We start from the raw sequence: 17,627 nt of genomic DNA on the forward strand, positions 1-17,627 counted from the left end.
TGTATAATTCTTTTCTTTTCAATTTCATTTAATTCTGCTCTAATTTTGGTTATTTCTTTTCTTCTGCTGGGTTTGGGGTTAGAATGTTCTTCCTTCTCCAGTTTCTTGAGATGTCCCATTAAGTTGTAAACTTCCTCTCTTTCTGTTTCTTTGAGGAAGGCTTGTAATGCTATAAATTTCCCTCTTAGGACTGCCTTTGCAGTATCCCAGAGGTTCTGATAATTTGTGTCTTCATTGTCGTTTTGTTCTAAAAATTTGGTACTTTCCTTCTTTTTTTTTTTTTTTTATTGTTGGGGATTCATTGAGGGTACAATAAGCCAGGTTACACTGATTGCAATTGTTAGGTAAAGTCCCTCTTGCAATCATGTCTTGCCCCCATAAAGTGTGACACACACCAAGGCCCCACCCCCCTCCCTCCGTCCCTCTTTCTGCTTCCCCCCCCATAACCTTAATTGTCATTAATTGTCCTCATATCAAAATTGAGGTACTTTCCTTCTTAATCTCATCTATAACCCATCTATACTTCAGCACAAGGTTATTTAGCTTCCACGTTTTTGTATGGGTATGCAGATTCCTGTAGTTATTGAATTCAACTTTTATTCCATGATAGTCTGAGAAGATGCAAGGAATAATTTCTATTTTCTTAAATTTTCTGAGGTTAGACTTGTGACCCAGGATGTGATCAATTTTTGGAGTATGTTCTGTGGGCTGATGAGAAGAATGTGTATTCAGTTCTGTTGGGATGAAATGTTCAGTAGATGTCTGTTAAATCCAGATGTTGAGTGGTTAAGTTTAAATCTAAAATTTCTTTGCTTAGCTTCTTTTTGAAGGATTTATCCAACACTGCTAAAGGGGTGTTAAAATCTCTGACTACTGTGGAACTGGAGGAAATCAAGTTACTTATGTCTGTTAGAGTTTCTATTATAAATTGAGGTGCATTCTGGTTGGGTGCATAAATATTGATCATTGAAATCTCATCATATTGAGTATTACCTTTAACAAATATGAAGTGTCCATCCTTATCCTTCCTTATTTTGGTTGGTTTAAAGCCTATTGTATCTGCGAATAGGATTGCAATGCCGGCTTTTTTCTGCTTTCCATTTGCCTGGAATATAGATGACCACCCCTTCAACTTGAGTCTATATTTATCTTTTAAGGTAAGATGAGTTTCTTGTATGCAGCAGATATCTGGCTTGAGTTTTTGTATCCAGTCAGCCAACCTGTGCCTCTTTAGAGGACAATTTAAACCATTCACATTAATTGAGAATATTAATAAACTTTTCAAAAGTCCAGTGGACATTTTTAATGCTTTTGCGACTGTGGAAGTTGGAATTTGATCAAAAGGTTCTGGGTGAGTTTACTTTTGTGGTGTAGGATTACACTGGTCTTTATGGAGGATAGGTCTGAGAATATCCTGGAGAGCTGGTTTAGTTATGGCAAATTTCTTCAACATGTGAATGTCATTAAAGTATTTAATTTCTCCATCATAAGTGAAACTCAGTTTAGCTGGATACCGAATCCTGGGTTGAAAGTTATTTTGTTTTAGGAGGTTAAAAGTCGATAACCATCCTCTTCTAGCTTGAAAGGTTTCAGGAGAGAGATCTGCAGTTATTCTAATATTCTTCCCCTTGTAGGTTATGGTTTTCTTTCATCTGGCTGCTTTCAGAATTTTCTCCTTCATATTAACTTTAGTGAAATTGATTATGATGTGTCTAGAGGATTTCTTATTCGGGGTAAGTCATGCCGGAGTTCTGAAACTGCCTGCTATCTGAATTTCAGAATCTCTTGGCATGTCTGGAAAGTTCTGTTTCATAATCTCATGAAGAAGATACTCTGTGCCTTGTGAAACTACTTCGTCATTTTCAAGGCTCCCTATTAGGCAAATATTAGTTTTCTTCAAATTATCCCAGAGCTGTCTGAGAGAATGGTCTGTTTTTGCCCTCCATTTATCTTCCTCTTTGAAAGTTTGGGAGCATTCGAAAGCTTTGTTTTCAATGTCAGAAATCCTTTCTTCTACTTGCTCCATTCTGTTACTGAGGGATTCTACTGTATTTCTCAGATCTTTGAGGGCTGCAGCTTCTTATCTCAATGTGTCAAAATCTTTGGTCATTTGGTCTTTGAATTCGTTGAATTTTTGAGACATCTTTTGGATTGCTGCTTGGAATTCTTATTTGATCTTATTTGCTATCTAGATTCTGAAATCAGTTTCTGACATCTCAGCCATTTGTTTATATATGGGATCTTGTACTGTGTCTGCTTTGTTGTTCTTTGGGGGAGTTGATCTACTCTGATTATTCATATTGCCAGAGTTTTTCTATTGATTCTGCATCATGATTATTTTTCACCGTTGCCTCTGGCCGTCCTCAGAGTTGGGGAGGTGTCTCTCCAAGATTAGACCCCGGTGGGATCACTATTATTGCTGGATCTTTGTAGGGAGTGACCCTGTGTAGCTCCTCTGGGACTGCCCCAGCCAGGGAGTTCTAGCTGTGGGAGCAGCTCTGGAGTGTGGCACACCCGGATCCAGCAACAGGGCAGGGGATGGTGCACATGGTTCTGTTAGTGCCTGGCACCCAGTGACTTTGGCACAGAGGGCCCAAGGCTCCAGCAGTCTCTGGCCAGGAGGAGGCCTCCACACATAGGCAGGGAGGGCTCTGGAGGTAGGGCGCGGGTCAGGCGGCTACCAGAGTCCCTGGCCAGACGGGCGGGCTGGTGTGGAGGCAGAAAGGGTACAGGAGGGAGGACGCAGGTTGCACAGCTCCTGGAGTTCCTGGCCAGATCAGGCAGAGGCCCAGTGGGCACCGGGTGCGGGAGCTGGTGTGGGGCCTTGCGTTTGTCAGTAGAGTCCCTGGCCAGGGAGGGCACGGGGGGCCGGGGGGAACTCAGTGCAGCCCCTGGAGTCTCTTGCTAGGGGAGTGCTTGGTCCAGCAGACAGGGAGGAGGGGCACTGCTCAAGAACCTCCTCCCTCAGTCTCAGCAGGCGTTAGGCTTCTGGTTCATCAGGTAAGGGGGGAAGGGTGTTCTGGAAGTTCAGAATGGCAGGTAAGACTTTAGTTCAGTTTTTCTGCCTAGTAGAGTGAGTGTTCAGAGTCACAGCAGGGCCCCTCTGAGGAAGTAGTCCCCACTTCCCACAGCACTCACCCATGGGGTGAGACAAGAGGTCCACAGTTCACCATTTGTCTGTAGAAAACCCGCAGGAGCAGACAAAGAGAAAAAAGAAAGGAGACAGAAGAACAAAAAGACCACAGCTTTCTTGGGGGAGGGGACGGACACTTTTCCTTTCAGATGAATTTTGTACCTGAAGCTTGGTTTCTTAAAGTCGCAGCTTGCCTCAGCAGAGGTGACCTGCAGTTATCATTTCTCTCTCGGCTGTGCTCCCAGTCTTCAGCTTAATTGGGCTGTTTTGGAACATTATCTTCCCTTTTGGAGAGGAGCCTCTTTTGGAAGCTGCTTGCAGTCGGCCATCTTGCCCCTCCCTCTCCAACTACTATTTTTATTGATAGAACTGCTAAGTTGATCCAAAAAAATGCTATCAATACCATGTAAATGCATTTCTGCAAAGCATTTGGGGTTTCTCCTAATATCCTTTGGATTAAATGGTGGAGGTCAACCTGAAAGGATTACAAATTTCCTGAACAATCCAAACACTCAAGGAATTTAAATTACTCATGTATTTAACAACTACTCATATTGCATTTCCTACATGCCAGATACTGCTGTTCTAAGGGCCTTGAAAATACTAAATGACTTAATTCTCATAACAATCATAGGAGATACAATCCTACTATAATTTTCTCTTTACAGAGGACAGGTTGGGTAACTCGCCCAATATCAGAGAGCTAGTGAACGGCAAAGCAGGAATTAGCCCAGGCAGCCTGTTTCCAGAGTGGGTGCCCCTAATCATCACACTATCACACACAACATGTTGCACAATGCACTTAATAAATTTTACAAGGTATATTTTCAATCCTAAATTTAGGTCCAGAAAATATAATATGTAATGTGAATATAGAATGGGAGAGAGTGATGCATAGAATAGTTTGAATTTCTTTCAGGTCCATAATAACAATGTAGTAGTTAAGAAAACTAATAAACACTCAGAGTTCACTAACAGGAACAAAGTAAGGGAGAGGAATGGAAGGAAAAAGAACTGGATTTATTGATTGCCTACAGGGTGCCAGGTAACTATATATAATATTTACTCATCAATAAAACTCATGGAGCTAGGGATTTGAGGTAGATTGGAAGCATTATTGGCTCCAGTGGCTGTCCTTTATTTATGACCATTGCACTGTGATTTTTTTTTTTTTTTTTTTTGAGACAGAGCCTCAGCTGTAACACTGGGTAGAGTACCATGGCATCACAGCTCACAGCAACCTCCAACTCCTCAACTCCTTGAGCACTTGGGCTCAAGTGCTTTTTTTTAGAGACAGTCTCAAGCTGTTGTCCGGAGTAGAATACTATTGCGTCACAGCTCGCAGCAACCTCAAACTCTTGTGCTTAAGTGATTCTCTTGCCTCAACCTCCCAAGTAACTGGGACTACAGGCACCCACCACAATGCCTGGCTATTTGTTATTGTTGTTGTTGTTGTTGCAGTTGTCATCGTTGCTTTAGCTGACCCAGGCCAGGTTCAAACCCACCAGCCTTGGGGTTATGTGGCCAACACTCTACCCCCTGAGCTATGGGTGCCACCCTGCACCATGATTTTTTAATCACTCCGCCCCCATCAAGAGATGAAATTTTCATCCCTTGAGTCTGGATTGGATTTGCTTTGACCAAAAAAGTGCAGCAGAAGTGATGCTGTGCTACTTCTGAGCCTGAGTCTCACAAGCCCTCTGTGCTTTCACCAGCCCTTTCTTGGAACCTTGCTAATCTCCATAAGAACAAGCCCAGAGTAGCCTTACCAGAAGATGAGAGACCATTTAAGTCAACACAGCTGAAGTCATTCTAGACCACACCAGCCCCTAACCAGCCCACTGACTTCAGACACATAAGAGACTCCAGCCAAGATCAGCCAACCCTCCCGTAGTCTCCTGGGAAATAACATTAGTACATGGTTGTCTTTTTAAATCATTAAGTTTTGGTGTTGCACAGCAATAGTCATATGACACAATATCATTTCTTTCTCTTATAAATGATACAATATTATTTTTTCTTTTAGAAATTGAGGCTTAGTGTATTTTACCCCAAATCACCCAGTTTGTAAGTGACAGAAATCAAACCCAATCTATATTTTATTTCAAAGCTCAGTCTCCTAATACTCCACTTTGTTTATAACATTTACATGTTATAATAATCATCTCATTGAGCTCTGCACTAGACTGGCCACATATGAAGTGCTATATTTAATTGTACACAACCTAAAAAGAATCTAGAAGAAAATTTTTTAAAAATTATGACATCTATAAAATAAGACATCGAGAGAAAGATTTGCTTAGGCTGAGAAGATAAAACTCATGGAGGACATAAAGAAAGGGGTAGATTATTTTCTTTTGCTTTTGTCTCATCTACTCTGATTCCTTTATACATCAGCTCCCCACCACTACTCATGAAAAGATACATTTAACCCCTCATGACTATTATTGGATTTAGATGTTAAATTGTCAGTATTCCAGGTCGTCATCACATAAGGGTCCTCCTAACCTTTACAGATGTGCCTTGAATGTCTAGACAGTCCACCTCTGCATTGGACCACAACTGTTTTTAGCATGATTTTTCTTAATTCCTTTCTAGGTAACATACCTCCCTGGGAGACTGACTTCTGACATTTGTCTCTTCCATCTAGGATGCTGCAATGGGAAGGATTTGTACCATAGACACACACACTTACTTTCTTTCTTTCTTTTTTTTTTTTTTCATTTTTTATTCAGGCTGGACATAAAGGTTCAGGCCTATAATCCTAGCACTCTGGGAGGCCAAGGCGGGTGGATCACTTGAGCTCAGGAGTTCAAGACCAGCCTGAGCAAGAGTGAGACCATCTTTAAAAACAGCCAGGCATTGTGGTGGGCACCTGTAGTCCCACCTACTCGGGAAGCTGAGATAAGAGAATCACTTGAGCCCAGGAATTTGAGGTTGCTGTGAGCTATGACACCACAGTATTCTACCCCCAAAAAATAAATAAATAAAATAAAATAAAATCTTTATTGAAATAAAATAAACATACATAATTTGCTATCTTTACTATTTTTAAGCAGACACACATTTTCTTACCTGGCCTTGCTCCAGAGATCAATGGCTAAAACTAGCATGGTATCATCAGATTTTAGCTTAATAAGTTTGAGATGTGTGTAACAATTACATTTATCAAAGGTACTAGCCCTTTATGATATAATGAAGACCCAGTTCTAGGAAGCATGGTATATTGCATAAGGAAATCTTCATTAAGTGATAGCTTGAATAAGACAAGCTACCAAAACAAACAAAAAAAGCCCCAAAATTTTAGTAGCTTAACACAAAATAACATTATGTCTTACCTCTGTATCAATCCAATAAGAGTATTTCTAGTTGAGTGACAATTTTCCTGGATGTAGTTATTCAAAGACCCATGTTCCTTCTATCTTGTGGCTCCTCCATCCTCTGAAAACAGGAAGTGTTTTTTTTTTTTTAATCCAGCCAGAAGGTGAGAGAAGGAAGTGTAGATAGAAAAGGTGCCTGCATTTTAGTCACCTCCACCAATGAGTTATACATGCCAGATTCTATTAGTGAGAGCTAATCATATGTGCTCACCTAAGTGTAAGGGGAATTGAGAAATGCGATCCTTGGCTGGAAAGCCCTTGCCAGTAACTATTCCTCACAGTAGAAGATGAGTATAAATCTTTGGTGGGTAGCCAACCATTTCTATTGCCACTGGATAATAAAGTAAATGGTTTAAAGCTCTGTTTTAACATCAGTTTTCAGCATAAAAATATCAATTGCATTTAACTGCAAACCCTTCACATTTTTAATTTAAGGCTTAATCAGAAGCTCTTTCACTAGACCCTAAGGAGGTCAAGGGCAAGAATCAATTCCTTCAAGCTTTGTATTCTCAAACTCTCCCATGCATAGTAGCTGCCCATAGAATATTGGTTGAGTAAATGAACTGGGCATTGTGTCATCCAGGCTTCTTTATAAAAATGAACCTGAGCATACTTGAATGCAATGTCAAGAATGTTGTTTCTCAAGATAAATTTCTTCTACCACTTTAAACTATTCATGGTTCTGTGAGCATGTAACCTTGTAATCCCTATGAGCATGTAACATTGTAATCCCTTCATTCATTTCCAGATACATTCTCCCCTACCTGGATTGCCTTATCCGGACATTCACCTGGAAAATAACTTCCTCTCCTTCAAGAGTTAGTTCAAGAATGACCACCTCTCATCCACACAATCTCATCCAATTCTTCCAGCAGACTTAAGCTCTCCTTTCCTCTGTGTTTCCATTATACCCATTACTATTCTTATCTTAATTTATGGCAATTATATGTTTATTTTATGACTTTCCATTAGCTTATAACCCATTTAAGGGCAGAAACCACAGCTTTCTTCTTTATATTATCAACATCTGGGCCACTTTTGGCATATTAGAAAGTCTCAATTAATATTTGTTAAGAAAATTACCATTATAATTTATTCTATGATTAAATAAAAATCATAGCAGTATCTTGAAGAATGATATGCCTCTCTCTTTCATTCTTTTTCTCCAACACATATAGTGATCTGGTTTGTTTCAACAAATCAGAGAAGATACTGAAACAATTCTTTAATACTTTATGGTGGTAAGCTTCTAGTTCCATGTATACTACAATACCTACATCTCTAAACACAATAATACTTTCTCTTTTGCATTATGTTACAGTTTTAAACTTCACTGGATATTAACCAATATATTGTTTACATAATAATCACTTTGGACAATTTTTGGTATTTTGTTTTTGTTCTGCAATATTTATAAAGCCCAAAGGCTTGTTGCTTTCAAGTTAAAATCTCTAAATTTTGGGGGGTGGGTATTATAAAAGGAAATGAGGAAAAAAACTAGTAGTAACTTAACACTTACAGGGTCCTTTGATATTAGTAGACACAATAATTGTAAGAGGGACTTTACCTAACAAACGCAATCAGTGTAACCTGGTTTCTTATACCCTCAATGAATCCCCAATAAAAAAAAATCCATACATTACATAGAATACTCAGTAAGTATACAGAAAGAGATGTTGAACAACTTAACTCGCCCTTCAATATTCAGGAAGTTTCATAATTTACTCTCTAGACTAAGCAGGGAAGAAACACTTTCTCTTATTCATGACAAAGTACCTTAAATACTTCCTAAAAGTAGGTAGTGTAGAAAATATTCTACACACATAATATTTGGCATTTTATCCATTCCTTTAAAGCCAAGTCAGATCAAGTCACCGCTATGCTCCCACCCTTTGGGACTCGCCTCCCTCAGAAGGAAAGCCAGCAGCCGTGGAGTGACAGGTGAGCTCACCCCCCACCTGTGCCCTCCCTGCTGCTCTCTCCCTCCATCCCCTGCACTTGGCTCTCACCACACTGACGCCTCACTCTTTCTGGACCCCACCTAGGGATGCTCCTGCCTTAAGGTCTTTGCTCCAACTGTTCCTTTTTTTCTAGAAAATTCTTCCTGTAAATTTCCCACCATGTTTGCTCCCTCCCAACTTTGGATCTTGGTTTTCAGTGAGGCCATCCATGACCACCATTGTATATAAAATTAAAACGCTGGTACCACACCCCAGACACACATACCCCCGCTTTGCCCTACTTTTTTCATGTTAGCACTTATCCTTATTGGGCATGATTTAGCATTTACTTAATCTGTTTGTTTACTGATTTCCTCTTCTACTAGTGTGTACACTCGGTGAGGGAAAGATCTTATTTTCCTTCCTGTTATATCTCCAATGCCTTAGCAGGGTCTGGCCATGGTAAAAATTTGTTAAGAACCTTGCAAGACAGAAAAAGGCAAATGCTGTATGATCTCACTGGTACACAGAATCTAAAGAAGTCAAACTCACATAAACAGAAAGTAGAATAGTGCTTATGAGAGACTGGGGCAGGAGAAATGTTTGTCAAAGAGTCCAAACATTTAGAAGCTCCAAAATGGAGGAATATTTGACAAAAGATGTTTGTCAGATTTTCAGTTATAAGATGAATAAGTTCTGGGGACCTGACAGACAGCATGGTGACTGAATTAGCAATATTATGTTGTGTACTTGAAAACTGCTAAAGGTAGATCTTGAGAGTCCTTACCACACACACAAAAGAAGACAATGTGATGTGATGGATGTGTTAACTAACTCACCAGTGGAAATCATTTTACAATGCATATGTGTTTCAATTTATCACATTGTACCCATAAATATAAAGAAGATTATTTTTTAATTATTCTTCAATAAAACTGGACAAAAAAACTAAAAAAAAAAAAAAATTTTTACTTACCAAAATCTTACATCAACCTAGCAAGAGATAGTGTTATTGTCACTATTTAGAGATGAGAAATCTAAGACTTTGTAGTTTAAAAAAAAAAAAAATGGTACATCCAGATTCAAACTCAGATGCATCAGTCTCTGCAGTAGATTTAATAGTGGTCCTACAAGATGTTCATATCCCAACTCCTGAAACTTGTCAATGTTATGGCAAAAGCAACTTTGCAAATGTGGTTAAGGATCTTGATTTGGGGAGATTATGCTGGGTTAATCTGGGTGGGCCTTCGATTGCAATCATAGGATTCTTTTTTTTTTTTTTTTGAGACAGAGTCTCAGTCTGTTGCCCTAGGTAGAGTGCTGTGGTGCAATAGGTCATAGTAACCTCAAACTCTTGGGCTCAAGCCATTCTCTTGCCTCAGCCTTCTGAGACTATAGGTGCCCACCACAATGTCCAGCCATTTTTTTTTATTTTTTTTTTTTTATAGTACAGACAAGGCCTTTCTCTTGGTCATAATCACAGGATCTTCATAGGAGCAAAGCAGAGAGAATTTAACTACAGGAGAAGAAAAGGCAGTGTGACCATGAAAGCAGAGATTGGAATGATGCCACCAGGAGCCAAGGACTGCTAGTAGCCTTTAGAAGTAAGTGTAAGAGGCACTGGATTTTCCTACCTAGCTCCTAAAAGAAGCCCTGCTAACAACCTGATGTTAGCCTCTTAAGACTCATGCTGGAGGCTGGGCACCGTGGCTCACACCTGTAATCCTAGCACTCTGGGGGGCTGAGGCAGGTGAATTGTTTGAGCTCAGAAGTTCAAGACCAGCCTGAGCAAGAGTGAGACCCCGTCTCTAAAAACTAGCTAGGCATTGTGGTGGGCACCTGTAGTCCCAGCTACTCAGGAGGCTGAGACAAGAGAATCACTTGAGCCCAAGAGTTTGAGGTTGCTGTAAACTATAATGCCATAGCACTACACCCAGGGTGACAGAGTGAGACTCTGTCTCAAAAAAAGAAAAAAAAGACTCACATTGGACTTCTGACCTCCAGAACTATAAAAACATAAATTTGTGTTGTTTCAAGTCTATGGAATTTGTTGCAACAGAATTGAGAGGTTTAATTAAATCAGCTTGGGGCAACAAATAAGGCAGAGTCCTTAAAAACCTCCTCCATCAAGAAAAACCAGCACCTGGAGCTATGTCAGGCCACATGAGGAAGTTCCAAACCTGAACTCCCTCCAAGAACACTTGAGCCATCTTCATGACTATTCCAAACTAATATCTGGAGATCTTCAGCCAAGTGCTCCAGCATGTCTTCCCAGCTGGGAGAAAGAAACAGTGTGAAGGCCAGTCCCTCACGTAGCCAAGCCATAAACTTTGCAGAACCAAACCAAAACTTTGAACTGAATCCACAAGCCTGAGGTGGCCAACACAAACCTCAGTAGAACTAGCTGTACTTTCAGTAGCAAAACACTTTTAAACAAGGGCCATGTTACATTTGCAACTCTTAGTTTAGTCAAGTCTTGCCTATGTCCCACAGTAGCCCAAGACTGGAATTTACCAGGGAATGAGTAACTCAGAAAGAAAAAAAAAAAGCTTGCAAACCCTGTGCCTAGCCCAGATGGAAAAACAAGCTACTGGCTTTGATGCAGTACAAACTCCAGACCTTGTGCCAGCAAAAGCCTCCTCCAGGATTACATCTGGCATACGAATGGGAATTATAGTAGTGTGAAGTGCACATACTTTCCAGCGCAAAATAAGTACTACCATGAACTGAAGGTTGGCTTGTGTCTTCTGTTGTTCACTGAGACAATTCTCACTGACTGTCAAGTCTACCGTCGGCTGTTGCCCCCTCAGGAGAAGTGACTCAACTGGGAAGCAGCCACCCAGGCCAAGAGAAAACAGAATCTTCTGAATAAAATTAATTGGCTTTTATTTTCCTGGCCCCTTTGGACCTTGGTGGATATTTCCACATAAAAAAAGTTTTTAAGTTATAGCCTTCTGAAATATTTGAATAAGTAAGGATCAGAGAGGCATAAATGGTAACATTGTCTGCACTAGTTAGGAAGTTTCCCCAAATGGAGGAGGACTGAGATCTGATTGAGAGCAAAACAGACGTAATGAAGAAGCTGGTGGAAATCTAAAGGGATTCTAATAGTAATGATTTAAGGAACACAAAATACGTTATTGAAATCCTTAATGATGAAGCTATTCTCAAAAATTAAAAATTCCACTTATTCCTTCATCAGTCTCCCTGAATCTCTAACCCTGTAGGGGTAGGGAGAGTAGGAAATCCCATGAAAAGTACCTTAAATTCCTTAAAATGATTTTGGCTGTGACTTTTATTTCAGGTCAACTATGTCAAAGAAGTTGTCTCCCTCACACTCATTAAAATCAAATCAACAGGTAGTAATAAATTAGTCACAAAATGCTGTGAGAGGCACGACAGTCCAGGTCAGTGTCTTCTCAGGACTTACAATCTACTAAAGAGAAAAGATACAGACATGTGAAACATTAAATAACGAAGTTTCAAATACGGGTTAAAAAAGAAACCTGTCAGAAGTTAGTATGTGGTCAGTCAACATAGGATTCTACAGGTAATGTCTGCTGGGGGAGTTTAAGAGAGGAAGAGGCTACATTACAAGCTGCAAAGTAGAAGGGATCTAGAGGGTTCTATCATTTCCATTCTGACCCAGTGTAGTAAAGTACAGTGGGTAGCTGGTGTGATGGGAAAGAAGCATCAAACCTGAATTCCACACCTTGCATCTTAATTGCATCAAGCCTCAGCAATCAAGTAAAGCCCTCTGAGCCTGCTCACCTTACTCTGTAAAACGTGGATCAAGCCCACCTCCATGGCTGTGCTGAGGTTTAAGTAAGAAATGTATGAAAAGTTCTCAACAATTCATAGATGGTCAATAAATATGTCTGTGGTCATGTGGTCTTTGATAAAATTTTTTTCTGAGACTGTCATCATACTTTGTTATTTTCCGCAAATCCAAATTTTTATTTTATTCCAGAGGTCTCCTGAAGCATTAGTTCTCTGCACATATTCTGCTAAATATTTCATAGTGATTTTTAGGTTCCCCAAAACATGCTGAGTCCTGTTTAAATTTATCAACAGGCCCTTAAGCTGAGACCAAAGTCAGCAGGTGCTTCTGCTAGGTTAAGAGACTTCTGCCCACTGAAATATGAAATATGAAAAAAAAAATCTTCCGTATTTCAGAATTTTGAAAATTGAATTCTGCTTTCATAGGCACTGGTCTCGCCACATGTTTGCTCTGACACATTAAATTACCTTATGTAACATCAGGTGGGAGTGTTCTAAGACCACAGCCCCATCTCCCGTGGACTCGTGAGCTTCTCATTTCCACTGCCACACAGCACGCGGAGAAAGCTGACCGTCTGTCTTAGAGTTTCTTGCCCACAAATACAAGAGAGACAGAGTAAGACAATATGGGTACAATTAACACACATCTATCGTCAATATCAGCCACTTGTTGGGGACTCCCTCCCTGCTGGCAGCTGGGCAGAGACTCAAGACCCAAAACCAGTGAAGAAGAAAAAGGAAATAGTTCTCTGTGAGCCGAAGTTTAAATAAAAACGAAAAGCCCTGAAGTTCTTGCCTGCTCAGCCACTGCAGTCTTTCCACTGTTACCAAGTCAAAGACAGAACTGGGCCCCCGACAGTGCTCTCTCCCCAGCCCCAGCCTGGAGCTGACCTCGCGTCCCTTCTTTTCCCCTCGGAGCCAAGGTTGCCTTTGTTCTTTTTAATGTGAATATCACTTAATGGGAAGAACCTGTCTTTCTAGTTGCAAAATCTGGAATTCATTTCATGCCACCTAACACTTTATGCCTCTGTTCTGATACCCTTGGTCTATTTACTCTGCAGTGGCTGTTGACATCTTATGGAAAAGAAATGAGCCGCCACCACCACCACCAATTATCAGAGCATGTGACCTCCCTCCGCCAAAAGGCCGCAGGCAGGGCTGCTCTGGGGGTATCCTGGCCCTCCCACCTCTGCCCACTCAGGTGTGGGTTTCCACCTGGGTCATCGCGGACACCACGCAGAAAGTGACTCTCTCCTCGGACACGTTTTTAAAACTCCTGCCATTGCCACAGGGCAGAGAGAAGCTACCTGGTTCTAACATTCTATGATGCCTATTTTTCACTTCTGAAATAGGAATGTGGCTTACAACTGCCATCTGTGGAAACTTGCCAGGAATATCCTCTTTAGTAGAATGTCGCTATGAATACAGTGCTTGGTATTACAATTAATGGCATCTTCACGTGGAAAAACATGGTCATTACACTAAAGAGAATGGAGCTTCAGCAGAAAATAGACATGAGCTCAAGGTGGGAGGCAAAAAGGTTTAGGCTTAGTGCCACAGAACTGTACACTTAAAAATGGCTAAAATGATAAATGTTGTGTTATAGATATTTTACCACAATTTAAAAATTTTTTTTAAATTAAAAAAACATTTAAGCCACAGAATCTTTAGCTATCCCCTGGATGAATAAGTCAATATTGTACAATACAGCCAGCATTGCCCAGGGCTCGTCAGAATAAAGCAAAGTCTTCCATGGAGAATCTGGTTCTCTACCACCAAGCCTGTTCTTTGATGAAAAACATAGGCATAGCTGAGACATCGCTGTAATTAGTCACTCGTGGCCTAGAGCAAGACGTAGTTGTTCCTACACAGGTGGGCCTGGGCAGGTGTGACTAGAGACCGACAGGTGATGAGGAACACTCCTCTCTTAGTCCTACCAGCCAAGGGTCTTCAGGAGTTCACTGAGTGCAGAAGACCTAGAGAACAACGTTGGAAATGAATTCTTTCCAGTGTGCTAGTGGTTTGCGAATGGCCCTCAGGAGAAGAGTCAGTGAAAGGAACAGATAACTCCTTCTAGGAGCCAAGCTCCCTCATCCACAAATCCTGCTGTTATTTCCAACACATGGTACCAGTTCTAGCAGTTGGCGCTGCTGAATCAGAAGGGGTCCAACAGGTGACTAATCCCTACCTGCCACTTGGCAGATGGCACCATATGAAATGCTCAGGGTTGGGCAGTAGTCAGCAAACGTGGCACTCGGTGGGGCCAGTGGCCAGGTCAAGCAGGGGAAATGTTGTTTTTGTCAGCCTCCAGCCCTGACACCTGCCTTGTTCACAAAACACTGGGGGAAAACACTGGGGTGGCTGAAGAGGAGGCTGAGTGACATCCACAGGACAATTCAGCATGTTCCCCCTTCCATCGAGAGTCTTCTCTGCAACCGGGGCTCTGCACTCTGCCTTCATGCCCTGAGGTCCACTCCAAGAGTACCATCCACTTCACTCGCCAAACCTCCTTGCCATCAATCCTCAGATCGCTCCTTCCAGGCAAAATGGGCCACAAGATGCACTTCTCAGAGTGCTGTGAGCATTTCCCTTCTCCTCTAATTTGCAGGCAGATGACTTTGTTGGCACCTCAGCAGTCCATGTCAAACCGGCATCAGCAGAGCCACCAGTAACCCTGTACCTGAACAACACAACATCCAGTGAAGCTACATGTATGCGTGCCACCAGCATAACAGAAAAAACAATGGAAGCAACTGAAAGTTTAGAAACAGGGATCAGTTAAGGAGAAATAATATATACCCATTTTAAATGATGCTGAGAATAAACCAGATGAACAATTTTGTTATGTGATTAGATGAAAACAGACATGTTAGGAAACTGATTATTTTTAGGATATAAAACATGAAGTATTACTTTTCTTTCTTCACCTTATTTTCATTTTAATTTGTTTACTGTGAACATCCATCAGTTTTGCAACATACTATTAAAATGAAATCTTTTGGTAGGCACTACCAACCTTCCTAACAGCAACTGTATTGTGAGTATCCCCAGAGGGTAGTGCTAACTAAGGTCAGTGAAATGATTTAAATGCTTTGCTTGCTACAGGCAGTGTTTTAAGCAGAGGGAAAAGTCATTTCTGTAGAAAATTGCTTGGAGTTATTTTTGAAGAGATTCAAGGCATCCAAAGGGGACTTTCTAAATTTCTGGAGAACAACCTCAGTTCTTCATAAAATGTCAAATTCTAGTTAGCAAAAACATTTTCAGTCAGATATAGTTGATGTTTATCTTTAGAACTATATCTTTTACCACAAATATTATTAAAAGTCAGGAAATACATTGATTTATTTATTTGAATGCTATGTGTTTGCCTTTATAAGATGACATTTGTTTCAAAGTTCAATTCTAACATTGTTTCTCTAGAGAAAATACAATGTACTCTGTAGTAATTTACTTTATGATGATGTTTGAGACCTGCTAGGGAATTATCTAAATAAAAATATGCAGTGGGCTTTCTTTGGCTAGAATCCCTGAAAAGATTGAGACCAGCCTGTGTAGTTCTGTGTAATGGCATTATTTGCGGTTCTGTTATTCATGTCCAAGTCAACAGACTCTCCAACTAGCTACCTGCCGACTGATAAGTCCACATAGATGTACGAACAAAGTTCCTCTCTGTCATTTGGGTCAGAGACTGAAAACAGTATGGTATGAGATTCTAAAAGATTATCTTCCAAAGTGGCATTTTTTGCATTTTTTCCACATTCTTAATTATCTGCCACAGATATACGTTCAATTTCTTTTGGGAAAGTTTTGAGGTTATAGAATCACAACACCATGAGTCATGAGGACAATTAATGATAATTAAGGTTATGGGGGGGAGGAAAGCAGAAAGAGGGATGGAGGGAGGGGGGTGGGGGCTTGGTGTGTGTCACACTTTATGGGGGCAAGACATGATTGCAAGAGGGACTTTGCCTAACAATTGCAATCAATGTAACCTGGCTTATTGTACTCTCAATGAATCCCCAACAATAAAAAATAAATAAATAATAAAAAAAAAAAGACTTGAGTCAAGGTATTTGTTTTCTTGTTTTCCTCCATATGGTTAATGGCTGTTTCTCTCCCTCCCTTGAGCCCACATGCTGAGGCTGAAATACCAATTTTTTTTTTTATTAAATCATAGCTGTGTACATTAATGCAATCATGGAATACAATGTGCTGGTTTTGTATACAATTTGAAATGTTTTCATCAAACTGGTTAACATAGCCTTCCTGACATTTTCTTAGTTATTGTGTTAAGACATTTATATTCTACATTTAGTAAAATACCTATCTTTTCACACACTTGTTTATGACCACAACCCATCTAGGAACTATCCATTATGAATGGATATTCATACCAATATTCTACCACCATGCCTGGGAAGAGAAAAAAATGACTACCTTTCAAAGGAAATAAAGGTATTTAAATGAAATGGTATAAAAAATACTTAGGTAATTTTTTCCTGAAATATGTAACGTGCTATTTGACCCAGAATAAGGTGTGATGCACATTTTCTATTTTCCTAGGATGTTATCACTATTTCCATTCATCCATACAAAACCATCCTGATTCTTCTCCCTCTGAGCACCCTCTATTTCCTTCACGGAAAGAACTCACATTGATGATAGAAACTAGCCTGCTAGAAACTTGGAGACGGTCCCCTGCCTCAGGCCCCACTGGTCTGAAATTATAATATATCCTTAGAAATTCATTTTGGGATCTTTTTTTTTTTTTTTCAGTCTCTAACAATCTCATGAGAAGAGAATAAGTCCTAGAAGTGGCTGAGAGCCTGAAGGGACGGGGGCAGGCTGCAGTGCTGGCCGGTGGAGGCAGCCCCAGGTGGGAAAGGGGAGAGTGGAGAGTACAGCAGCAAAAATCTTACTGGGGAACAGATTTAATCTGACTTCGAACAACAAAAGCATTTGTACAAGCGACTCAGTTTATGTGACTGTTGTTGAAGTCTCCTTCGTGTTCACTTTTAAGCCAGAATGATGACAAATAAAAATACAAAAGTTATTAACTACACCACACTAGAGTCAGTAGTAAGCAAAAAAAAAAAAAAAAAAAAATAGTGGGGGCAGGCAGGGGACAGTTAAACACCTTAGTGCAGAGTAGAGGGCAGAATTGTGTCCTGTTTCCCTGCACTATGGCCAGGGTGCTTTATTTTGTTTGTTTTCCACACTTCGTGCCCCAGTTGCACCACATCCCTTACACAGAAGGCAAACATTTCTGATCAAAATATTGCAGAGCCAAAAAGGTCAAAAGAAGGGTCTCCAAAGCTCAGTCACCAAACAATGAAGCAATCACAGGAGCCCTGTGCCTGACACCAGAGAGCCTCACATTTAGGGAAGGTGGTA

The sequence above is a fragment of the Nycticebus coucang genome, chromosome 10 (assembly GCF_027406575.1).
Source record: "Nycticebus coucang isolate mNycCou1 chromosome 10, mNycCou1.pri, whole genome shotgun sequence".
Lineage (NCBI taxonomy): Eukaryota > Metazoa > Chordata > Mammalia > Primates > Lorisidae > Nycticebus > Nycticebus coucang.